This window comes from Chiloscyllium plagiosum, unplaced genomic scaffold (genome assembly GCF_037043375.1).
Source record: "Chiloscyllium plagiosum isolate Xiang-an unplaced genomic scaffold, Cpla_swu_hap1 HiC_scaffold_44, whole genome shotgun sequence".
In the NCBI taxonomy this organism is placed as follows: Eukaryota; Metazoa; Chordata; class Chondrichthyes; order Orectolobiformes; family Hemiscylliidae; genus Chiloscyllium; species Chiloscyllium plagiosum.
This window is the reverse complement of record NW_028270182.1, coordinates 61,514,607-61,542,422: the sequence shown is the minus strand read 5'-3', so window position 1 is coordinate 61,542,422 and position 27,816 is coordinate 61,514,607. Positions and strand designations below refer to the sequence as shown.

The window sequence follows — 27,816 nt, the reverse complement described above, 5'->3', positions numbered from 1 at the left end:
ACCCTGGAAGTTCATTCCAGACACCTACCACTCCCTGTGTAAAAATAAATTGCCCCTTACATGCCCCTTGAACTTTCCCCCTAACCTTAAACGCATGTCACATAGTTTTTGACGCATCAACTCTGGGAAAATCTTTCTGACCGTCAACCCTATCTATGTATCTGATGATTGTACAGATATCCATCAAGTCTTTCCCCAGTCTCTGCCACTCCACGAAAAAGCAATCTGAGTTTTTCTCGCCTCTCCGAATCCAGGCAGCATCCTGGTAAATGCCCTCTGTACCCTCTCCAAAGCCTCCATACCCGTCCTGTAATGTGGCGGACAAAAGTGAATACAATACTTCAAGTATGCCTTAACCAAAGTCTTATAAAGTTACAACATGACTGCCTGACTCTTGTAACCAGTTCCCTGACCAATAAAGGCAAGCATGCCATTTGCCTTCCTAACCACCTAATTACTTGCATGGTCACTTTCAGGGAGCCATGGTCTTGAACGCCAAGATCCCTTTGAATAATAAAGCTGTTAGGGTCCTGCCATGAACTATCTACTTTTCCTTAACATTTGAGCTTCCAAAGTGAAACACCTCACACTTGTATGGATTAAACTTCACCTTTAATTACTCTGCCCATATCTGCAATTTATCTTTTTCCTGCTGCATTATTTGACAACCCTCTACATTGTCCCCAACTGCACTGAACGCTATATCATCTGCAAACTTATTAACTCCCCCAATTAGATTTTAATCCATTTCACTTCTATATATTTGTATCGCAAACAGAAGGGTTCCAGTACAGATACCTGTGGAAAAAAGACAGAAAATGAGGGTAATGCAGAATTCTTGAAGAAATGAGGTTTTTTCAATGACAGAACAATTCTGATGAATAATCTTCTAAGGTGTGATTTTTGTTTTTAAATTAACCCAATGTTTTAATTCTCAGTTTACTGATGATAATGAATATCCAGTACAAACTGCTTTGAAAATATTGAATCATTTTAAGTGTTAAGTTCTAACATTAATTATTGTTTAATTGTTATTTCAATTCACACACCATCATGAGATTCACATTTTAGTTGAATCCATTATTTATTAGTGCCAGTATCATAATGAAATATTAACATTCTTTTCAGGTCAACACACATGCAATCAACCAAAGTTTTCTCATCCAACAATCATTCTAACTATCTCATTCTCTTTCATTTGAATTCTCATATTAATGGAAGGATCATTAATCAGTCTTATCAATTAAGAGATGGCTAACTATTTTTCACATAAATATTTCATTTTTTTCCCAACATATTGCATAATACATGCAATAAGAGTTTTCTCATCATTCTTAAATTTGTTATCAGCCATTTTAAAACTAATTATTATCAATATCTAACCGGTAATCATTGTTGAAATCCAATATCTCCAGCTGTCGATGTGGAGCTATGTCTCAATACATCAACTGACGCAAACAATATTGCACTCTACAATCTCTTAATCTTAGCAAAAATAATTTGAAGTGTGTAAACTTAGCTGGATTGAATTGGTTTTGTGCAAAAATGCAGTCTGAAGAAAGGTCACTGGCCCAAAAGTATTTACACTGATTTCTCACCACAGATGCTGCCAGCACTGCGAAGTTATTTTCCAGCAATTACTGATTTTGTTTGTGATTTCCAGCATCCAAAGTTTTTTTTACATTCTTGTATTGATTGTATTTCACTTCAATTCTAACATTTCTATATTTCTGATTACTACAATAAGAGCTAAGTATTTTTCATGTTAAGCATTATTTAAATTTTATGAGTTTCTTGTGTAAATAAACCAGAATTAACAAATGTTTGTTCTATGTTTTTACAATAAATCTTGAATTCTTAGCAATCACAATTTTTTGAAAATGAGGAAAGTTGTCTTTCGCCGAGTAGTCACATTGAATGATTAATGCTTTATTTCCATTTCATGTGCATTACAAAACGTGTTAATTTTTATTTATGCAGATGAATAACTGCTTCAAGCATATTGACTTACTTGATTATCATGAGATCTATGTTTATTTAAGATCATTGTTGCTTGTTCCTTCATTATTAGAAATTACTATTTGTTTTTATCGGTCCATTACACTCTGGAACTGTCTAATACAATCCTAGTCCAATTATAATAATAAATATGAGTAGTTTTCCCTGTGAATAAAGTAAGTATGTGATTATAGTCCTGCCCTTCCTGCAGGGGAATATTATGGAAGACTCCGATAATGTCTATACTCGTAGACCAGAGGGCATGGGTTCAATTCCTACCTTCAACAGAGATGTGTCAAAACACCTCAGAGTTGATTAGAAAATATCTAAGTGTCGATTGAATTGCTTTTCAACCAACATTGTCTCAACTTGTAACTGTTGTTCATTATAATGATCACAAAATCAAGAATTTATTTGTTTCACATCACTGATTAAAGTATGATTGTTATTACGCTGCTTCTAAATACCTCTCAACTTTGAAGAACTTTGCAGTCTTAAAGATTCTACAGTATAAATAATATTTAAGGTGTGGGGGAAAGATTTAAAAGGGGTCTGAGGGGCAACTTTTCCACACAGTGTTTTTTACATATTGGGATGAGCTGTGAGATGAAGGGCAGTGGCTGGTACAATTACAACATCTAAAAGACTTTTGGACAATTTATTGGATAGAAAACGTCCAAAGGGGTATGGGACAAACACAGGGAAATGGGACTAGTTCAGTTTAGGAAACCTGGCCGGAATGCCAAGTTAGGCTGAATGGCCTGTTTCCGTGCTGTATCAGTCTAGCATTCTACAATTCAAACTTCACTGTGATTGGTAAAGGAAAGGGTGTTAATTCTATTTTGTGTCCATAAAAAAGTGACAGGAATTTTAAATAATTTTGTCACATGAAATAGTTTGCTCTTATTGTGATTAGAAATACAATGAATGTGAGCATTGATTTGAAATATAATTAAATCAATTCAACTGTGTTTCCATGGTTAAAATAAAAATTGATATTCACAATCATTGTGAGTTTGTACATCGCAATATCTTCACATTACTTCATGTACTGAGCCATTATTACACATTTATACCCCCTATAGAACTGAACAATAATTAGATATTAGCAACACTTAGATTTTCGAAAATCTATCAGTACACTTAGAAGAAGGAGAAATTTAATTTTGATACATGACTGTGCAATGCGCAGACATGAACAGGAATTGTTGCAGTGAAAAGTAGTTATAGTTCTCTGAATTTATAAGGCTGAGATTACTGTGCTTATTCAAATGAGCAAAAGTCAGTTTGCAAAGCGTGTTGGATGCAAAATGATTGGTTTCATTGTGGGATAGTTGACTTGAAAACAATAGCATTGTTGCAATGGATTAAATTAAAATATGGATTAAAATAATATATGGATCTGACGATATACGTTAGAAAGACAAACAAATTATTCTGCAATTATTATAAGGATAATGAATTCCTAATAAATGTTGTATTCTGAACAAATAAACTGACTCAATATTTTAAAAACACTTTGCTCTGATGTTGATTAGACGTACATTAAGATCGGTAAACTGAAAACTGAAATATAATACCTAGATTGATGGATTGAGGGCAATAAATGAGCCATTCAATAGTTATTGAAAATAATTTTTTTTTTGTCAAAATGCAGACAATACAGAAGTAATGTATTTCATTCAATACTTGTAGAAACATGTGTTTTTAATTTATGTAATTTTATTCTGATCGATGTTCAAACATTTGTGTCTGAATTAGGAAGAAAATAAAAAGATAATGAAAGGGAATATGAGAGTGACCACAAGATACAGTCCATGACATTTGATAGAAAAAGGAATTTGCATAATCTCATGACTATTTAATGTTAATAAATAATTAACTCCTCAGGTACTGAAGCAGTCCAAGTCCAAGTACAACAAGATCTGGACAATATCCAGGCTTGGGCTTACAGGAGGCAAGTAACATACATGCCACACAAATGCAGGCTATCACGTATAAGAAATAACCTAACCACTATCCCTTGACATTTGATGGTGTTACCATGACTGAACACCCACTATCAACATTATCCTGTGGATAATCATTGATCAGGAACTGAATTGGTCTCACCACATAAACACAGTGGCTACAAGAGTAATTCAACTCCTGGCTCCTGAAATCCTGTCCAAACGCTACCAGGCACAAGTCAGGAGTGTGATGGAATACTCCCCACTTGCCTGGATGAGTGCAGCCCTAACAACACTCAAGAAACTTGATACCATCCGGAATAAAGCAGCTCGCTTGATTGGCACTGCTGCTACTGAGCATCAGTGGTGGTGAGGGTGGATGCCTGTGGATGTCCTAGCTGCAATCTCTGCCTCTTCTTATTAACTAAGATTAACGAATCTTACATTGCTCAACTTTCTCATCAAAACTGAGTACAGTATTCACCCCAGCCCTCTGTTATGCCAATCAGCAGCATTTCCACCACCAATTGCATCTCCTCTTAAAATATTTTGTCAGTAACTTGTAATTAACTGGTTACTACAATTACAACTGAAAATGTGTTGCTAGAAAAGCGCAGCAGGTCAGGCAGCATCAAAGGAGCAGGAGAATCGACGTTTTGGGCATGAGCCCTTCTTCACGAAGGTCCTGAAGAAGCAGTGAACCAAATTTTGAAATGATATAGGTGTCTTACACAACTTGCTGCAAGGACACAGACAGTAGAATCTGAGGTGATCATGAGTATGTGGAGGTGAATGTGGAAGACAAGCTGGGACTGTATTGGTTTAGTCATGGTGAGAGGGAACAAATGTTGGATGCAGGGTTTCAGCAGCTGATGGAGTGACGCTCAGGTGAGCCATCGGAAATTGAGCAAGTGACCACCATCTAATAGGACAGAGAAACTGATCCATCAGCCTGAAACTGACTGACCACGTGGCTGTCAGTGACTCCAACACAAGTGAATGAAAACATTGCTCAGTCTGTTTCTGTAACATTCAACACAACCAGGAAATGGAAAGTGAATAATTAGCTGAAAATAAGGCAACTGCTCTGTTAGAGTCAAAACCATTCAATGTTCAGTTATTGAACATTATTGACTCTCAGAATATTCTAACCTGCAGAATCACAGTAAAAGGGGAAAGTAAACAACATTCTTGGCAAAGACATAATGAACCAACTGCTTGTATAAAAACAGCTCAGCACAAAGGGGCTGAATCCTCCACAAACTGACAAACACAGATACCATCAGATTTATAGATAGAGATTGGAATTCTTTAGAAAAACACTTTCCTGCGTATGGTGTGTGGTAGAAACCATTCTCAGAGTGAACTGCCACTTATTTCATTTGAAAAGAGTCTCTGTTTCCCCTCAGAAAAGCAGGTGTGTCGCGCACTTACAGACTGACTTACAGACAAAAGAAACCTGATCAGGGACTCACAGGTTAATTAAGCTATTAGTGACAGTCCATTGCACACAACAAGAGCTTAGACCACAACAGATTCTAGTGAAACCAACAATGCAATGAAAAAGGTGAATTAGTCTTTATAATCATGCAGCCTCTCTCAATCAAATAATCCCAGTCAACTTCCAAACATTTTAAAACTATTAATACCAATGTATACATATTTATTTCCTTTCCTAATTTCCTCCAAAAATATATCTGATTATTCTCTTCCAAATATATTTTAAATGGTCAATTCATAATCACAATTCGTTTCCAAATATTCTTAGTACAAAACAACTTGCAAACTAAAATAGTTTTCATGTTAATAATGACACTGGAAACTTTGTTATGTAGTTCAACCATATTTCCAAATATTGTTTTGGTTCATTACTGCAGTGAAGCTAAAATTAAAGTCTATTTATTTTCTCTGATATCCTTCCATTACTTTATTCCCTAATAACAATGCCCATGGTGTAATGGGTGACAAGCTTTAAATAAAATTGAATTTTCATTGCAAGAACTTGGACAAATAATCACATATTATTCAGTTCATTCATTGTCGTTGATTATCAGTTATTTTCACTGTATGATCACGTTAAATTCACTTAAATAATCACAGAAGAATTTTCACCTCTATAGATATGTAAAGTGAATGTCAAATTATTAATGTTTCAAGTCAAACCAAATTCACATTTTGCTCTGTTTTATTCCAGGAATGACAGGATGTGTTACATTATTATGGGAAACAGGAACAAGTGAAGGTGGTGGCTCTCAGACGTGAGGCCTTAAAGTTAAAGGGCCAGGTGGTAGTTACAGTGGGGGAGGTACCTCGTGCCCCGCTCTCCTCAGAAGGCAGTGAGGATGGTGACACTGACTGGAACAGGTTAGATGACAAAGTGCTCACATATGGACAGAGGGATGGCAATGAGTGGGATGACCCACTGCCCTGTAAGGCCCAGAAGGCCGTGTCTATGGCACCGCTGTGCATCAAAGCTCAAACTTGGACAGACAGGAGGGGGGCACGAAAGGGAACTGACAGAAACCAAACTGAACTGTTTACCCGGCTGAACAGATGTTGGTGAATGAATACCCAGCCTGATAGAGAAATGGTAATAATGGGCCTTATTGGGAGAATGCATAAATTAGTTGAGGTACCGATGATGGTATCAGGCTAAAATCTTTTAGGCCAAGATGCCCCGACGTGTACAGCAGAACCTGTCTCTGCAATGAGAAGGTGAGGGTGTGAGCCGGTTCCCCCCCAGTGCACAGCCGATCAGTGTCTCCAGGCATTTACAGATATTACAGGGATACACTGGGGAGGGGAAAGGCTGAATGGGCTAAAATAACCTTGGTGCCTCAGGGACCCAAGGGTAATTTCGAGGATCATACAGAGAGGAAGCCTGAGGTGTGTAAGGGCCACGGGGGATTACCAAACCCCAATCTGTGATGATGAAATAGGTTTGATGTATTTAAAAGATGACCTGGGACCCTATTTAACTGTAATTATAAACATGGGACTCCAAGTGGGAGATAATTCTAACCACATTCTGAATTGGGCCATGAGAACTGAGGCAAACCTCAGAAACACAGGGGAATAGCTGCAATACAGGGAGGGTAACCAGACCCACAATGTTACAAGTGAAGCATGAAAGGGCACATAGCCAAGGAACGTAGGCAGAGAGAGGGAGATAGATGTTCACATTGTGTGTGTGCATGAATTAACGTAGGCACATGAATATTCATTGATGCTGTGTTTGGGAACCAGCAGAACATAATATTAATACAGGTGCATCTATATCAGTTACCGATACGGATTTGCCCCTCACCCCTCAATTACTAAAATGAGAGCAGTTGGAGAGGGAATCGAGGAAGCTGGATGAAATAAACCTGCCCCAATGCAGATCATGGATATGGCAAAATATATTCAGATATGGGAGTGTGAAACTGAGGAAAGGACCATTCTGGGAGTTCCCATTTTAGAACAGTTCGGAGCAACTATTGATGTAGAGACACAAACTATAATATGGGAACAACCTGGCCAGGCCCGGGACAGGAAGCAAAGGAGAGGCGACATCTCCAGATTAGTTACCTTGCAGGGAAGGGAGACTGGAACTGTCAGAGAATCTGGGGAGTTATATCTAGGACCCAAACAGCAGTGTGGGTAACTCAAACAGGAATGTTGGTTATTATATGTTGTTCCTGTAAAGATCGAGGGCTCTCTCACTCCCCACACAAACCGGATCCCATTAAAGCTGAGGCTGAGGAGGCAGTAATTGTGAGAAAAGCAGGGAATAGTCAGACCAACAGTATCCCAGACTAACTCACAGAAGCCGAAAGGCTCATCCCACCTCACTATTGATTATACCTCCCTCGGTAAATCCGCCACTAAAGAGTATCCTACAGTAGTGAACCACACCACTGTATTTAATGGATTAAAATTACAACAGGATACAGTCTCAGCCCTTGATATTGTGAATGGGTTCCTGTGGACCTGGAACGGCAGACTAAGCTAGTATTTACTGTCTGAGGAAAGCAGTAGACCTGGATCCAGTTACCTCAGGGATCCCATAATATTCCAGTATATCCCACTGATATATGGCTGATGGAGTTCGTCAATTTAATCTTACCAACACCTCAATATCTCAGTTGGAGAGAAAGAACATATCCAGATATTACACAGAGAATTGGGTCAGGTCAGGCAGGCCGGGCTTAAAATTAACCCACAGAGCGTGGGAAGGTCAGGAGAGATGTACCTGGGACATCACATCAGGGAAATCAAATCAGGAAAGGAGGGGGACAATCCCAGTGGAACGAAAGACCACGATTTCAAAACTATCCACCCGCAAACCGTGAAGGGGATAAGGCAAACTTTAGGATTGTTTAATTATTGGAGGACTTTTGTGGAGAATTACTCAGAAATGGCAGAACCATCACGAGCCCTGACAGAAGCACAGACATTAGCCAGGGGTCAGGGAGTCAGCATATACACAGACAGACAGCATGCCTTTGGTATAGTTCATGACCAAGTGATGGCCTGGGCTCGGTGAGGGTACATCACCTTGTCTGGGGGCCACATAGAGCATGAAGAACAGGTCAGAGAGTTTGTGGAAGCAGCTAACTTTCCCAGTGAAGCAGCAATAATGAAGATTATAGCTCACAGGAAAGTAGAAACCTCACACCAACAGGGCAGTGAGTATGTGGGCAAGGCAGGTGAATAGACAATAGGCGCAGGAGTAGGCCCTTCTGCTCTTCGAGCCAGCACCACCATTCATTATGATCATGGCTGATCATCCTCAATCAGTATCCTATTCCTGCCTTATCCCCATAACCCTTGATTCCACTATCCTTAATAGCTCTATCCAACTCTTTCTTGAAAGTATCCAGAGACCTGGCCTCCACAGCCTTCTGGGGCAGTGCATTCCATACACCCACCACTCTCTGGGTGAAGGAGTTTCTCCTCAACTCTGTTCTAAGTGGCCTAACCCTTATTTTTAAACTGTGTCCTCTGGTTCAGGACTCACCCATCAGCGGAAACATGCTTCCTGTCTCCAGAGTGTCCAATCCTTTAATAATTTTATAAGTGAAATACTGACTGAAACAGTGCAGGCATTTGAGGAGATGGCAATGGGCGTAGCTACAGAAGTGAGAGAGGAGGTTTAAAGATATTCCCAGAAACAATCCCACAACAGGAGAAACAGGAATGGGAAAAGGGTGGGGCAGTAATAGGACACAACAGAGTCTGGATGATCCAGCAGTGCCACTACACTGTATAAGACAAACATTATTAAAAACATATCATGGGCTGGCCCATTTCGGGGAGGATAAAATGCAATATCAGATGATCCACTACAATCTGTGCCTGGAACAGGGAGAAATACAGCAAGGTTTTGTGTAGTGTGTTCACAGTGTGAGCCACGGAAAGCAATCAGGATAAAATGGAGGCAGCAGCAGGGACCCAGGGGCCCATGGGAACAATTACAGATGGATTTTACACACACACCCATCCCAATCCCAGGGAAGGAAGCCCTACTAGGTTTTAATAAATAGGTTTACTCAGTGGGTGGAAGCATTCCCCTGCAGAGTCTGACTAAGGGACAAATGTTACAGGAAACATAGCTAAAGAGCTATGTGCCCTGTTTGGTACTGAACAGAAATCCCATCCCCCATACCACCCCCAGAGCTCTGGGACAGTAGAAGGAATGACGCAGACACTGAAAGCTAGTCTGACTAAGGCTCTCTCAGAGACAGGACAGCGATGGGTTAGGGTACTCCCCACCAGCTTAATGAAACTGAGGACAACCCCAGCAAAGGGGACGGGGCTGTCCCCCTTTAAATTATGACTGGATGGACTATGCAGATGCCACAGGGTATGGTAGTGGGAGGGCCAGAGACATGTGGTAGTGGGAGGCTGGAGATGTGCAATGTCAAGGATAGGGTTAAACCATTTGTGAAAGAACTGGCAAAGCAGCTGCATGAGCTGAGAGAATCCGAGACTGTGAAAGGGAACACGGAAATATCCGAGCTGACATTCCAAACCCTGGAGTTCAGGTCGGGGGAAAATATTACTGGAACGTATGAAGTAAACACATCAAAATGCTGGACTTATCTGGGGGAGCCAGAGAGGGACCTCTCCCATCATGTATTAGTAAGGAGCTCTGAATAAACGTTGGTCATGCTGCTCAACACAGAACTCAAGGCTCCTCTTTGATATTTCTCCCAGCAACAGTTGTGCAGGGGTATGTTGCTGGCTGGAGGTCTATGGCTCATGCTGTTCCACAAGGATCAGAACTGGGACATCAGTTGTTTGTAATATATATAAATGAAAAGTTTGAAAATGTAAACGATTTAATTAGCAAGTTTGTAGATGGCACAAACTGTTGAAGTTGTGAATCGTGAAGAATGATGTCAAAGGATACAGCAAGAAAGAGATGAGTCAAAGTTTTGTGGAGAAATTGCAGATATATTTTAATTCAGACAAGTGTGAGGTGATGGGTTTTGGAAGACACATAGCAAGAGGAATGTATACAATAAACGGAAGGGCCCTGACCAGCACTGATATACAGAGGGATATTCAGTTGCAAGCTGAAAGATCCCTGAAAGTGGTGAAGGAGGTGAATGGCAGGCTTGACTTCTTTTGTCAGGGGAGTGAATATAAAACTATAATCAGGCCACCTTTGGGGTATTGTGTGCCGTTTTGATCACCACATTATAGGTAGAATGTGAAGGCTTTTGGGAAGGTGGAAACAGGTTTGCCAGGATGTTGCCTGGATTGGGAGAGATTGGAAAATCTTGGATTGTTGCCTTTGGAAAGTCAATGGCTGTGGGGTGACCCAACTGGCACAGACAGAGTTTGTAAATCATGGTTTACTACAGAAAGTGCATCTCTTGTTAAGAAGAAGAAAGAGGCTTATGTGTTGATGAGGCAAAATGGTACAGATGAAGCAATAGAGAGTTACAGATCAGCTAGGAAGGATTTAAAGAGAGTGTCAAGAAAAGCAAAGGGAGGACACGAGCAGTCTTTAGCAAACAGAATAAAGGATAAGCCTGAAATTTTCTATAGGTATGTGAAGAATAAAAGGATGATTAGGGTAGGAATAGGGCTAATCAAAGACACAAGTGGGAAGTTGAGTGTGGACCCTGCAGAGATCGTGGAAGTGCTAAATGAACATTTCTCATCTGTGTTTACACAGGAAAAGGAGAATATTGTAGAGGACAAAAATGTGGTACGAGATATTAGACTAGAAAGGATTGAGGTTAGTTACGCACAGGTGTTATCAATTCTAGAAGGAGTGAAAGTAGACAAGTCCCCTGGGCCGGATGGGGTTCATCCGTGGATTCTCTGGGAAGCTAAGGAGGAGATAGCAGAGCCTTTGGCTTTGATATTTGAGTCATCATTGTCTATGGGTTTAGTACCCGAGGACTGGAGGATTGCAAATGTTGTGCCCTTGTTCAAGAAGGGCAGCAGAGATGACCCAGGTAATTATAGACCAGTGAGCCTTACTTCCATTGTAGGAAAGGTTTTGGAAAGGATTATAAGAGAAAATAGTTATAATCATCTAACAAGCAACAATTTGATTTCAGATAGTCAACATGGTTTCGTCAAGGGCAGGTCGTGTCTCACAAACCTCATTGAGTTTTTTGAGAAGGTGACCAAGCATTTAGATGAGACTACAGCAGTTGACGTGGTATACATGGACTTCAGTAAAGCCTTTGATAAGGTTCCACATGGTAGGTTGATGGAGAAAATGCAGAGGCATGGAGTTGAGGGTGATTTAGCAGTTTGGATTAGAAACTGGCTTTCTGAGAGAAGGCAGCGAGTGGTGGTTGATGGAAAATATTCAGTCTGGAGCCCAATTACTTGTGGTGTTCTACAAAGATCTGTTTTGGGACCACTGCTGTTTGTCATTTTTATAAATGACTTAGACGCAGGCATAGGTGGATGGATTAGTAAATTTGCAGATGACATTAAAGTCTGTGGAGTAGTAGACAGTTTGGAAGAATGTTACAGGTTGCAGGGGGATTTAGATAAACTGCAGAATTGGGCTGAGAGGTTCAAGTGGAATTCAATGCAGCTAAATGTGAGGTGATGCACTTTGGGAAGAATAACAGCAAGGCAGAGTACTGGGTCAATGGAAAGATTCTTGGTAGTGTGGATGTGCAGAGGGATGTCGGAGTCCATGTACATAGATCCCTGAAAGTTGCCACCCAGGTGGATAGTGCTGTTAAGGCGGCATACGGCGTGTTAGGTTTCATTGTAGAGGGATTGAGTTCTGGAACCGCAATATCATGCTGCAAATATACAAAATGCTGGTGCGTCCACAGTTTTAATATTGTGCACAGTTTTGGTCGCCCCATTACAAAAAGGATGCGGAAGCATTGGAAAAGGTGTAGAGGAGATTTATCAGGATGGTGCCTGGTCTGGAGGGAAGGTCTTATGAGGAAAGGCTGAGAGACTTGGATCTGTTCTCATTGGAAAGAAGGCGGCTAAGGGGGGATTTGATAAAGACATACACGATGATCAGAGGATTAGACATGGTAGACAGTGAAAGTCTTTTTCTTAGGATGATGACGACAGCTTGTACGAGAGGGCACAACTACAAATTGAGGGGTGATAGATTTAAGACAGATGTTAGAGGGAAATTCTTTACACAGAGAGAGTGGCAAGTGTGTGGAATGCTCTACCAGCTAAGGTAGTCAACTCAACCACATGAGGGAGTTTTAAACAATCCTTAGATAAGCTCATGGATGATTTGGGATAGTGTCGGGGGACGAGTTGAGAAACTTCCACAGGCCGGCTCAACATTGAGGGCCGAAGGGCCTGTTGTGCACTGTATTGTTATATGTTCTATGTACTATAATGTGAATCTTTTTCCAAGGTAGAAATGACAAATTCTAGAGGCCATAGATTTCAGGGGACGGGGGAAATTTAAAGAAACTAAAAACCGAGAGAACAGCAGATGCTGTAAATCAGAAACAAAAACAGAAGCTTCTGGAAATGCTCAACAAGTCTGAAAGCATCTGTAAACAGAAATCAGAGCTCACGTTTCTGAGGAAGGATCCGAAACATTAACGGATTTTTATTTTCACAGATGCTGCAAGACCTGCTGAGCATTTCCAACAACATGTGAAAGTTTAAAGGGAGTTATGTCATGCAAGTTTCTTATGCAAAAGGTGGTAGATGACTAGAATGTACTCTCCTGGGAGGTGGTAAAAGCAGAAACAATCACAATGCTTAAGATGCATTTGGGCAGGCGCATACACTGGCAGGGTTTGGCAGATATATGGATCATGACCAGACAGGTGGAATTAGTTTGGAATGGCATCATGGTCCGCACAGACATGTTGGGCCAATTATTCAGGTGCTGCACTGTTCTGTTTTCCAGGGTGTAGAATGTGTGGAGCGAGAGATAATATTTTGAGTGGAATATGTCTCTTCTTTAGAACACACAGTAAGTTGATGCATTTTGAGAGAAGCAACGTTGAAAGGGAATATATATTTGAATGTCACAGACACAGAGAGCAGGACAGCAGGAATGGGGGACAATGTGTACCAATCATTAAAAGAGAGAAAACAAATGGGATGCTGGACTTCATTAATGGGGGAATGATAACAAACTCACGGAAAAGATGCTGACCCTTGACAAAGCTCTAGTTAGGTCACAGTCAATCATTGCATATAATTCTGATCAACAGATTCCTGGTCAGAACGAGGAAGTTAAAATACCATAGAGGGACCAGTTCCATACCTTTTGCTTCTCTTTCAGGACACCGTGGGGTCTCAAGGGTTAAATATTCCCTTGCCAAAGGCCTTATTTCATCAACTGAAGGCCTGTACTCTTAGAATACAGACAAAACACCTCAAAAGTGGGGAGGCTGACAGTATCCCAAAATAGAACCTCTTGCAGCCACACATGTGGATTGCCCGGTAACCCCAGACAGAGGAATTTGCCCTTTCCAGACAAGACTGAGTGCCCTGGGCAAAACTCTGTTAAACTGCCTCCCGCTCCAATTGTCTTACCTCCCCTCCATATTAGCATAGGTAAGTGAATCCCCCATTTACTGAAGGAAGAACCCTTCTGCCTTAATCTCTTCCCATCAACACATAAACATGAACAATACGGTAATCAGTTACTGTAATCCATCACACGTTATCACAGGACATCGTCATTCATCAAGCTTTGTAAGGTCATAATTACCTCCTTTAAACTATGTAATGACAATCGCCCATGTGACTGATATGCCTTTGTCTAATTCCTATAAAATATACTGTCTCTGTGGGTAAGGCAGAGATTCTTGAAGAAGAGTCTCTACAAGTAGACACTCGGCTACTTTAGAGACGCTTTGAAACTCTCACCGGCTGTCCAATAATAAAGCTACTGCTGTTGTGCAGAAAACTTGCATCGTCTGGATTTGTGGAACAAAATAGGCATCAACAATGAAGGATATGAGTGATCTTCAGAGTGTGGAGTACAGACTTACTGGAGTGGTTCACTGATGAAGAAAATGCAGTCACTGGATTGATTTGAAGAAATTGCGATTTTCTTTGAAGTGAAGAAGTTGGATATATTTTTGATAGAGTTGTATAAGATTACAACAGACCTAGATATAGCAGACAAAAATATCTGCATTCGATAGTTGATGGCACAAGAGTTAAGGTAAGATGTAAGGTTTTGAGACAGTGGGAGATGAGCAAGTGTTTTTGCTGACTGTATTGGCTGGAAATATGCAGAACATGTTGCCTATTATGGTGGTGCAAGTTGAAAAGATCAATGATTGATAAAAACAATTAAATCAGTTTTGAGGGAAATAAACTTGCAGAGTTTGGGGTACGTAGAGGGAATGAGAATATTGGATTCTGCTACAGAGAGCCAGCTTGGATTTTATGGGCCTCTTTCTGTGCTATAGTGCATTTTATTTGGACTTGCTTAACTTGCTGAGGTCACCGATTAAGTTGTCATTTAGGTAAATCTGCTCAGTGTTCCTATACAGGCTGTCTCTCCATAGCAGGAGATAATGTTTACTGCTTTATACTGGGTTCTTGGGGGGATGGAGGAGGGGAGATGGGTGGGGGCGGGCTAACGGTGTGTGTAACAGTCTGCTACCATTTATCTGAAATGGCAAAACACCAGTGCAGCCAGACTAGGGACCGATTCTGGAAATGTAGGGAATGCCAGAAGAGAATTCTTTACCCATCCCACCTGGAAACTGGCCAAACCAGTCAGACTGGGGAGCTGTTCACCTGCTGTGTGTGTGTGTGTGTATATGTGTGGAGGGGGGTGGGTGGGTTGGGGGAGAAGGGACTCACTCAGGCAGTGGGGGGGGGGGGTAAGGGATTCACTCAGGCATCCAGCCTGCTGAGATACCAGTCAATTTACTGATAGCCACTATTGAAGGATTTATTTTCTCTTTTTCACACCCAAGTAATGAACAATGGTTTTGGCAGCTCATAAAGTTGTGCACACAGAGATCTTAGCTTTGGAAATGTTCACAACATTGTAGAACATGCACAAATTCACACTGGGTACAGACTTTTATTTTCCTTTATTCATTCACAGGATGAGGGTGACGCTGGCCCGGCAGCATTTACTGCCCATCCCTAATTGCCCAGAGGGCAGGTAAGAGTCAACCACATTGCTGTGGGTCTGATGTCACAATGTTGGCCAGACCAGGTAAGGATGGCAGCTTCTTTCCTGAAAGGGCATTAGTGAACCAGATGGGTTTTTCTGACAATTGATTAATAGTCATCATTAGACTCTAAATTCACAAGTTTTTTTTAATGAATTCAAATTCCCCCATCTGCTGCAGCAGGCTTTGAACCCAGGTCTCAAGAACACTATCTGGGGTTTTAGATTAACTGTCTCGCGACAATACCACTCGGCCAATACTTCCCCACATCGCTGTCCATCTGCACAGAGTGAACAGTGATTTTCTGGTTCATTAGAACTGGGTAATCACACATACGTTTACTCAATGATTGTAGGAGTTGGATGTTGATTGGCAATTGACATCCATCTCCGAACCATGGATTCTGGGGTTTGTTTCTGATAATGATTGGAAGCATCATCAGTCTTGTTATCTTTTGGGGATAACAACAGTTTCAATTAGCTTTCTGTTAAATGCAAGGCAATCAATGCTTTCTCCCAACTCTCAGGCAGATTAGTTTCTTTTGAAGGGCTCTCCATCTCCCCAACCACCTCTATCCTCACCCCCAACAGTACAATAATCTCAGAGTCTCTTTATGACTATGAATGAGACAATCTGATCAGCTGCTTCTTTCCCTACTCCTATGTCAAGTTGGATCTTAAACTCCGCCCGCTTACTGCAGTTCTGATCCTGCATCATTGTACAGTGTTGCTCGTATTTCATGTCTTGGCCTATCAGCATTCATGATACTGCATGTAATATATGGGGCCAACAGTGTAAGAGTTTAGCTCTTTCCTTCCAACAACAGCAGTAGAATTGTACTCCAACAAAACTTACAGAGATCACGGCCAAGCATATCCCCCAACTTACCTCTTACTATCAAACCAGAGTATCAATCCTCATTCAACTGAGAGAATTCAGGAGGGTATGCCAGTAACAGCAGCATGAATACCTAAAAATGAGGTGTTAACCTGATGAAGTTCCCAAAGAGGTCTACTTGTGTGCCAAACAGCATAAGCAGCAAGTGATAGACAGAGTGAAGCAATCCGGGAAACAACAGAACAGTTCTAAGATCTGCAGTCCAACCAAATCCAGTTGTGAATGAAGTCAGAGCACAGCTGGAGTTCTGAGGACAGTTCTCTTGAAGATATTAACCAACAAGAATGTCAGACTGGATTAATTATCATAAAACTCAAGTCCGTTTGATATTCATATATTTACAATCAATGTTCAATTCACCAAATGTAGCTGAAGGTAAAGATAATCTTCAAGTGATTTTAACAGTGAAGACATCTGAATACTTGATCAGCAACTTTAAGCCTGTTGTGTTTAGATAGTAATAATTTTAAAGAGATTTTAAAAAGTAAGGTGACTTGAGTACAATGAAAGAAGTTGATTGGTGGGTAGCTGATAATGTTGTTTTAATCTGAAGTTAATTTAGGATTAATTAACAAATAAACACATGGTAGGGAATCCCAGCCCTAGGGAGTGCACATCCAGTTCCATGTGGGAAATCCAAGACACTTCGTGTGTGAGTGACAACCACAAGAACACGGAGGTGACTGGGAAATGTCAGGAACACTCGTTTGACTGCGGTTAAAGTACTGCACACACTTCTGATCCCCACATTCCAGGGTTGATGTGATCACACTAGAGAGGGTACACAGGAGACTGATCAGAATGTTTCTACAATTGGAAAATTTCTGCTCTGAGGAAAGGCTGGATAGGCTGGGGATGATTTCCGAGGAGGATGAGCTGAGATTTAATTGAAGTGATAAAATGCTGAGGAATCCAGATCGAGTGGATAGGAAGGAGCTATTCATTAACTGAGTGGTCAGAAACCGGAGGTTTTAGATTGAAACTAATTCTCAGAAAGAAGGGGAGGGAAGAATTCATTTCACTCAGATGGTGGGTAGCAGGAACTCATTGTTGGGATGGCAGAGGCAGTAACCAGCATCACATTAGAATAAAAGGACATGGATGTAACTGAAATGCTGGAGCACACAGGGCTGCGGACTGAAGTCTGCAGAATGGGATCATTGTGATTTATTTCACATTTCTCCAGAATATTAAAGTCAAGTCCAATTTGAGAATTAGAACATAGAACATAGAAGAATACAGCGCAGTACAGGCCCTTCGGCCCTCGATGTTGCGCCGATCCAAGCCCACCTAACCTACACTAGCCCACTATCCTCCATATGCCTATCCAATGCCCGCTTAAATGCCCATAATGAGGGAGAGTCATCCAATCTGAATTCCAAATGTCAGAATAACTTTATCAGAAAGTTACAGCACAGATTGAGGCCACGTGGCCCATCCTGCATGTGTTGGCTGTAATAGAACTACCCATGCCAACTAGGAATCCTCAACAAATGGAGCCCCATTTGCCAGCTATAGGTCCATATCGGGAGAATTGATACACACTACATGCTCCTTCTCCAAGGACACCCTGTTGTGTCGCCTTTATCCTCAATCATAGAATAGAATCCCGACAGTGTGCAAGGAGAGCATTGGCCCATCAAACCCCACCAACTATCCAAAGAGCATTCCATCTGGAGCACTCCACCCCTGTAACACTGCATTTCCCATGGCTGATCCACCGAGTCTGCACAATCCTGGACACTGTGGACAATTTAGCATGACTGATCCACCTAACCAACAAATCTTTGGACTGTGGTAATAAACCAGAGCACCTGGAGGGGGCCGACACAATCATAGGGGAATGTGCAAACTCCACACAGGCTGTTGACCAAGGGCTGGACTCCAACCTTGTACCTGGTGCTGTAAAGAAGCAGTGTAGAGCAATTTAAATGAAAACAGATGACCCCTGCTCATTGCTGTTTGTGGAGACTTATTGCCCAGAGAGACATCCTGAGATTCAGAAAGAGGCAATATAAATTCAGTCAACTCCAGCCAAGTTAATGTAATTAACAACAACATCAATACTCCAACAGTGTCATCAGACCTTGTACCTACTCTATCATTTACAATTTTAACCCATGGGAAGTTTCTTACCAGCTTCAATGACAGCCATAATGCTCTGACCACTTTGACGGAGCCAGTGCAAGTCAGTTCTAATAGTTATCAATAGATTGTATCTAAACAGAATGCCCCACAACAGGAAGTGCTCTGACACTCAATGCCTGTAAGTCAAGGTCATTTTCCTAAAACCACTCACGTCTGGCAATATCATTGAAGATATTTTATACAGCTACCTTTCAGTGTCAATTGCCAGTTCTAGTTCATGAAGCAGCCAGTAACATGCCAGTGAATTGAATTCTAACAGCAGCATTGCCCTGGCAAGAGAGATTGAGGAGCTTGAAGCTGTCTTCTCTGAAGTATCTAAACATGAAACACTTCAAAGGAACAAAAATCTTCAAGAGCTTGAGAGGATAAATACAGGAAGGATGTGCTCCTAGGCTGGTGTGCCTGGAATGAAATAAGCACTAACTACGGTATCTTTACCCAGCATCCCCTTTAGCTACATCAATGTTGAAGATTTATTTGCTACTCTAATTCCACTCTCTTGATCACTCCCATTTTTAACTGCTGTAATGTTGATGACTGTGCAAATGTATAAAATATAATTTAATCCATCCCAAAGCCTCTCTGTACCTGTGTCTCACTTGTGTTCACCGAGGCGTTCATTCAATCTGACCTCTTTACAAACCCTGCCCGGATATTTCCTTAGAGGGCTCAGAATTAATTATTCACAGAATTGTTACTGCACGAAAGGAGGCTAATTGGCTGATCCGCTATCCAAAGGAACTCCTCACTGAATGCCATTCTTTTCCCTTTACCCCATAAACCTTCCCATTCATCCTCTTCCAATAACACCGGTGAGTTCACAACTAACCACGGCGATCAGATTTGTTTTGTTTGTTCATGGGATCACGGCATCACTTTCTGGGGCAGCATTTGTCATCCATTCTAACTGCCCAGGAGATGGTTCAGAGTCAACCCCATTATTCAGTGTCTGGATTCACATGTAGGCTGGACCAGGTCAGAATTAACACAGTTTCCCAGACCCAATGACATGAAGAGTTGATTTCTGACCTATGAATAATTTTTGCAGTTGAATTAAAAGTGAAAGACCATAATGTGTTTTATTCTGATTGAGCACGTCCTCCTGTTTTTTCAGTTGTTATTGACAATCTCATACCCCTCGAACCAGAACCTGTTCCAGAGAGTGTTACAGAAAAGGCAGAATGGTCAGCTGTAGCTGGTCACCTGACTGGTCACTGGACCCAAAGGTTCACTCTCCACAGATGCTGCCTGGAGTACTCGATACAGGTTTGGTCCCCTTACAATAGCAAGGATGTACTGGCACTGGAGGGAGTACAGTGGAGGGTCACTAGTTTGAGTTGGGAGTTGAGAGGGCTGGTGTATGTGGAGAGATTGAGAAAACTGGTTCTATAGTCATTGTAATTTAGAAGAATGGGAGGTTGGAGAGGAAAAAACAAAATTATGAAGGGAGTAGTTAAGATAGAAGCAAGGAGGCTATTTCCACAGTGGGGGGGGGGGGGTCAAACTACAGAGCATTACCTCAAAATAAGGGGGAGCAGATTTAGAACTGAGGAGCTTCTTCCGCTAAAGTTTTGTGAATTCGAAACTCTTCCTATTCATGTACCCAATCGGATGCCTTTCAAATGTTGTAACTGTATCAGCCTCCACTACTTCATCTGGCAGCTCATTCCACACATACACCACACACACAGCTTGAAAACCTTGCCCCTTAGATCCATTTTAAATCCTTGCCCTCTCAACTTAAGCCCATGTGATCTTATTTTGAACCCACCTAACTGGGGGGAAAAGACCCTGGCTGTTCACCTTATCCATGCCCTTCATGATTTTATAAATCTCCATGAAGTCACCTCTCAGTCTTTGACTCTTCAGGGAAATTAACCCTGGCCTATTCAGCCTCTCCCTGTAGCCCAAATCCTCCAACCCTAGCAAAGTCTTTGTAAATCTTGTCTGAACTCTTTCAGGATTCACAACATCCTTTCCAAAACAGGGAATTTCGAACTTAAAACAGAATTCCTGAAATGGCTTAATCAATATCCTGTCCAGCCACAATTTGATGTCCCAGCTTCTGTACTCGATGCATTGACCAATAACTATAAGCATACCAAACACCACCTTCACTAGTCTGCCTACCTGCGACTCTACTTTCAAGGAACAATGAACCTGCATTCCATGGTCTCTATGTTCAGCAACATTCCCAAGGACTTTACCATTAAGTGTACAAGTCCTGCTCTGAGTTGCCTTTTCAAAATCCTACAGCTTACATTTGTCTAAATTGAACCCAGTCTGCCATTCCTCGCTCCAATGGCCCATCTGGTCAAGATACTGTTGCATTCTGAACTAACCTTCTTCATTGTCCACTACACCTCCAATTTTGGTGTCTTCTGTAAACCTTCTGACCAAACCTCATAGATTCACATCCAAGTCATTTATTTAAGGACCCAATATCCATTCCTGCAGGACAATGCTGCTCACAGGCCTCCAGTCCGCAAAGCAACCTTCCATCACCACCATCTGCCTCCTACCTTTGTATCCAAATGGCTAGTTCTCCCAACATTTCATGTTACCTAACCTTGCTAACCAGTCTGCTTTGTGGAACATCGTTCAGTGTCCATATAGACAACGTCCACAGTCTGCCTTCATCAATCATCTTTGTCACATCTTCAAAAAAACTCAATCAAGTTAGAGAGAGAGAATTTCCCACACACAAAGCCATGTTAACTATCCCTAATCAATCCTTGTCTTTCCAAATACATGTAAATCCTGTCCCTCAGAATCCCTTCCAACAACTTACCTACCACTGACGTTAGGTTGACTGTTCTCTTGTTCCCTGGCCTTTCCTTACCACCTTTTTTAAATAATGGCACCCATCTTCCAGCACCTCACCTGTCACAAACAATGATATAAATACCTCAGGGAGGGGCACTGCCATCACCTTCCTAGCTTTCCACAAATTTCTGGAATACACCTGATCAGGTCCCAGGGATTTATCCACCTTGCTACTGTTTAAGACATCCAGTACTTCCTCCTCTGTAATATAGACACTTTTCAAGTTATCACTATTTATTTCTCCAAACTCTCTAGAATAGAATGGCATCTTAATTCTCCCACCTCCTGTTGTTCCATAGATGGCCTTGTTGATCTTTAAGGGGTCCTATTCTGTGTCTGGTTATTATTTTATCCTTAATGTTTTGTAGAATCTCTTTGGATTCTCCTTAAACTATTTCCTAGAGGTATGTCATGTCCCCTTTTTTGCTCTCCTGATTACCCTCGAGTATATTCCTGTAAAAACGTGATCCTGTACTCCCAATTTCTCCGCCTCTACCATATCTGCTCCCAGGAGAAGCAATTCCACTCCAGGACATCCAGAAAGGTTTCCTCTTTCAACGACCGCATTTCCCTCCCACTTGATCAACAATGCACTCCAATGCATATCCTCCACTTCCTGTACCTCCGCCTTCCCCCACCCCTCCAACCACAATAAGATATAATCCCCTGGTCCTCACTGCCACCCACTAATCTCCATTAACCTCTGCTATGTCCGCTACCTACAGTCAGACCCCACCACCATGGATATATCTCCCTCCCCAGCCCTTTATATCTTCCGCAGACACCATGGGATCTTTGGTGCTGATATGCTGCCCCACGGATAACCCAGTCACTCACCCTGCCAAATGGCCTAGTGAGATTATCACTAGATGGATAATCCGGACACCCAGATAACGTTGTGGGGCCCAGGGTTTGGATCCTGTCACGGCAGACAGTGGAATGTGAATTCAATAAAAATTTGGAATTAAGAATCTGTTAAAAACCATGAATCCATTGTTGATTACTGTAAAAAAAAAAAAACCTCATCAGATTCGCTAATATCCTTCAGGGAAGGAATCTGCCATCCTTACCTGGTCTGGCCTACATGTGATTCCAGACCCACAGCAATGTGGTTGACTCTTTACTGCCCTTTGGGCCCAGCCAGTGACACCCTCATCCTGTGAATAAATAACAAAGAAGGTCAAGTCTTGTATACAACCATACTATTCTTACAGAGAAGTGATCTCTAAGTAAATTTGCTTTGCAACTCCCTGCTGACTATTGGGGAAGTGTGGTGATGGTGGGGGGGGGGGGTGGGGTCAATAGTACCATCCCAATAAGGAGATCATCCCTTTCTTATTTCTCAGTTCCACCTGTATAACCTGCCTGGATGTACTCCCAGGAATACCCTCTTGAAGCCCAGCTGTAATGTTATCCCTAATCAAAAATACCTCTTCCCCCTGCTCTGTTGCCCCCTTTCTATCTTTGCTATAGCATCTATACACTGGAACATTAAGCTGCTGGTCCTATCCATCATTAAGTCATGCCTCTGTAATTGCTATAATATCCCAGTCCGATGTTCAAAACCATACCCTGAGCTCCTCTGCCCGACCTATCGGGCCTCCTGCAATGAAATAAATGCAGTGTAACTGCTCATTCTGTGCCTTGCCCTTGTCTGCCTTGACTGTTTGACGTCTGAACTGTGCCAGCGTCAGACTTAGCTCTTCCCTCACTCTCTCTCTGGGTTTACCCACATTCCTTCACTGGTTTAATGCCTCCTGAATAGCACTAGCAACTGTTCCCTTCCAGTGCCAGTACAATCCATCATTCTGATGGAAGTCAATTCTACCCCACAAGAGACTCCAATGATCCAACAATGTGAACTCTTCTATTCCTATGTCATTGATACCAATAAACAACAGCCTCCCCTCAAAATGGTTATTCTCCCCTTTAAGAATATTCTGCTCCCTCTCTGAGACATCCTTATACAAAAATTATTCATTCGAATAATAAACCTTACACTCATCAGGTCACCATAAAAGGATTACATGACACATTGAAGGTTTGGGGAGACCTTTTGAGAGAATGCGATGATTCAAAGGAGAATTTTTAAGCAGCAAATGGGATTGATCTGGAACACAATACTCACACACACAATGCGAATATCCAGATCCTGATATACTGAGTAATTCAATCAGAGTTTGGCAGAACATTTACTGAGATTACCATCTGAATGTCCATCTGTAATATCCTGTAATACAAGTTCATAAAATCCATCACTATCAGTTCAAGTTAGAAACTCACACTATCCCCTCCTCGTGGCCCAGGATTACTGTACATATTACCCTTGAGGAAATCAGCATTCAACTCAGAGGGAAATCTGTGGGTGTCTAGGAGATTCCACCTTGAGATCCCATGTGACTGAACACAGCAGTTCTTTGACACATTGGAGAAAATGATCCAAGTGTCAGTGAGATAAGGGGAACAAGAATTACTTTCTTTTCTTTCATTCCGTGCTGCCGCTCTGCCTCATCAATAAGACATGGGTGTGAAAGGCTAATGCCTAACGATGGGCAAGTTGTCTCCATCCTGACCAATGGGTAGGAAGATCCTCCCAATCACTCCAAAGCGTATCCCTGAAAAGATAGCAACTCTGTCTGCCTCCCACTGCCCAGTGCTCCCAGTAAATGTTTGGAAGAATGGGAAGGGGGGATATCTCCTAGAAAAGGCATAACTGTAAAGGTCTAAGAGGATTATGAAAAGAGAGAGATGCATAGGAGAAGGGGGCAACAAGTTGCCAGATGGGGTGTAACTTGGGAAAATGGGAAGTTGCTCATTTTGGAGGAGATAATAAAAGAACAAAGTGCTATTTAAATGGTGGAAACTGTAGAAAGCTGCACAACAAAGGGACCAGGGGTAATTGTTCAGGAAACACAGAAAGCTACCACACAGTTACAACAGAGAATCAGGAAGGGGAATGAAATGTTTTGTTTCAAAGGTTCTCAGTATGAGAGTTTGGAGTATATACCTGAGAGTAATGTGTGGAAGTGCTGGTGAGACCACCATATCTGCAGTAATGAGAGCAGTTTTGGTCCCTTTAGATAAGGAAATGTGTCACTTTATTGGAGGCATTTCAGGGAAGATTCAATGAGATGATCCCTGGTTTGGAGGGATTATCTTTTAAATAAAGGCTGAAAAGGTTGGGACTCTACTCACTGGATCTTGGAGAAAGAGAGGTGATCTCATTGAGACAGATGGGATTCTTAAGGGTTTTGACAGGATAAATACTGAGAGGATGTGTCTGAGGGAAAATACTGAGAGGGGAGTCTGAAACCAGATTCTGAGTCACGGAATCAAGGGTTCTGTTTTGGATTCAAGTTTAAGGCGACAGACGCGGCGAAGGGGTTTCAGTAGCAATGGAGCTGGGGTGAGGTGGAGAAAAGCAACGTTTAAGAGATTGGAATTCCTGGTGTTGTGATTGTGTGGATGTCTGATCAGAAGGTCACCTTGGGGTCAGATATAACAGCAATATTGTGAAGTGTGTTGTTCTGCCTCAGAGAGTTCCCAGTGAGAGGGAGGGGCTCAGCAGAAAGGTAAGGGTAAGGCAATGGGTTTAACTATGACAATGTTTTATTGGAGGAAACTGCAGCTAATCGAGTAGTGGGAGCGTGATAAGCAGTTTGATAACTGAGTAACAGTGGAGTAATGGAGAGGGATGATGTGGAGGGAGAGCTGGGCATCGTCAGTGTACATGTCAAACCTAACAGTGTTTTTGGATGATATCACCTCCTGGCACTATGTATGTGAGATACAGGAGAGTCCAAGGATAGATCGTTGAGGGACACCAAATGCAAGGAATTCAGAAAGGAAAGGGAGAGTGGAGATGGAGCAAGATTTTCCAACAACGGTGAGGTCAAATATTAGTTTTTCACAGAATGGGAGAGAAGGGCATAACCAAAAAAGACCAACAGACAGAACAAGGAACAATATCTATAAATTGGCGAGGGCGAGTGATGAGGTGGCAGCGGAGGAAAGAGAGTTGGAAATTGAGTTTAGCGAGATTAGGGTAAAGGGTCAAGGTGAGCTCTGATCAGGCTTGACAAGAGACTGGAGAAAGATGTAGGTTTAGGACAAAAACCAGGAACACCGCGTGAGGCAGTTTGGCTCTGTGGGCTCGTGGGAGGGAGAGAAGCAGCAGATCGGATTATCTCAGTCTTAGTGACAGAGAAACTCCATGTGTTCCTCACTCCTTGTTGGAGGGGAGGATGGAGGAGACAGGATGATGGACAGTGTTTCACAAAGAAACAAAACCAGGGTTAGTGATATTTAAAAGGAGTGAACAAACCTGATGTATTTAGCATTTATCCAGAATATTAAAACAAACGACTGAAGTCCTGGTTCGAATCCCATCTTGGCAGATGGTTGAATCTGAATTCAAGAAAAAAAAACAACGTATTAGGAATCTTCTGATCTCCATGAAACCATTGTCAATGGCGAAAAAAATCCTGCCAACCTGACAGCGGCCCAACCAGCTACTCACTGTATTAATCACTGCAAAGTCTCAACACAGGAATGAAACTGGATGGACCATGTGGCAACTAACAAGGCACCAGAAATTACAACCACAGAATCAGCCCTCTCAATGGTGCAACGTCCTCCTCACTAACATATGGTTTTTGGTGCCAAAATGTGGAGAGCTGTCTCACAGACTAGTCAAGGAACAGCCTGACATAGTCATACGCACGGAATCATCCCTTACAAACAATGACCAGACACCACCATCACCATCCCTAGATATTGAGTGTGGGGTGCTGGAAAAGCACAACAGTCAGACAGCATCCGAAGAGCAGGAGAATTGACGTTTCGAGCCTAAGCCCTTCATCAGTCTGACCTGCTGTGCTTTTCCTGCACCAGACTCTTGACTCTGATCTCCAGCATCTGCAGTCTTCACTTTCTCCTGAAATCTCTGGATATGTCCTGTCCCACCAGCAGGACAGACCAGGCAGAGGTGGTGGCACAGTGGTGTACAGACAGGGAGGATTTGCCCTGGGAATATACAGCATTGGCTCTGGAGACCAGGAAGTCTCATGGCTCCTGATTACCACATCCCGTCCTCCCTTGGCTGATGAATCACTTCTCCTTCATGTTGAACAACATTTGGAGGAAGCACTGAGGCAATAAAATGGTGTCAAACGTACTCTGGGTACAGGATTTCAATGTCCACAATCGAGACTAGCTCTGCAACAGAATTACTGACTGAGCTGGCTAGGCCCTAAAGGAAATAGCTGCTCAACTGAGTCTGCAGTGGGTTGTGAGGGAACCAACAAGAGTGTAAAACATACTTGATCTCATTGTTATGAATTGACCAGCTGCAGATACATCTGGCCATGACAGTATCAGTACGAGCGACCATCACACAAAGTCTTGCCTTAAAGTTGAGAAAAACCTCCATTGTGTTGAGTGACACTATCATCGTTCTGATTGGGACAGATTTTGAAGAGATGTAGGATCTCAAACTGGGTATCTATGAGGCACTGTGGGACATCAACAGCAGCAGAACTGTACTTCGCACAATCTGCAATCTCATGGGTTTGTAAATCCTGCTCTCACCCATCACAATGGACAGGAAAGGAGGGCATGCCATGAGCAGCACCAGGCAGACCTAAAAATGAAGTGCCAACCTGGTGAAGCTATCAAACAGAACTACCTGCATCAAACAGCATCAGCAGCAAGCAACAGAGCTAAGTGATCCTACATCCAATGGAACAGATCGGAGTTCTGCCACACCCAGTTGTGAACGGTGATGTACAATTAAACAACTCACCGGTGGAAGCATCACAGATATCCCCACCCTTACTGATGGAGGAGCCTCACACATCCATGCACCAGATAAGATGACAGCATTTGCAGCAATCTTCAGCCAGAAGTACAAAGTGGGATGATCCATCTCAGCCTTCTCCAGTGGTTTCTAACATCACAGATGCGAGTTTTAAGCCAGTTCGATTCAGTTTGAATAACATCAAGAAATGATTAAGTAGTGCAAAGACTCCGGGCCCTGCAAATATTCTGGCAATAATAGTGATGGCTTGTGCTCCAGAACTTGCCACCCACCAAGCCAAGTACCGCTCCAGCACTGGCATCTACCGACAATGTGGAACATTACCCAGGGATGTTCAACACAAAAACACAGGGCAATCCAACCCAGGCAATTTCCATCTATCAGTCCACACTCGATCAGCAGTAAAGTGATGGAAGATGTCATCAACAGGGCTATCAAGTAGCAGTTGCTCAGCAACAGTCAGCTGAGCGAGACTCATTTTAGGCACCACCAGGGCCACTCAGCTTCCGATTGTGTTACCGCCCTGATTCACAACCTGACAACCAGTTGAATCCCAGTGGTGAGGTGAGGGTGA

The 27,816-nt window shown here is 42.2% G+C and overlaps 1 long non-coding RNA gene across 1 annotated transcript; it reads right to left on the bottom strand.

Annotated features, from left to right (window-relative positions):
* Positions 1-23,551: 23,551 nt before the first annotated feature.
* On the bottom strand, positions 23,552-27,348 carry LOC148137417 (uncharacterized). The gene is made up of 3 exons (XR_015754346.1): positions 27,228-27,348; positions 25,749-25,831; positions 23,552-23,654 (listed from the first exon to the last, which is right to left on the bottom strand). It is a non-coding gene; the product is annotated as an uncharacterized LOC148137417 (long non-coding RNA).
* Positions 27,349-27,816: the final 468 nt, after the last annotated feature.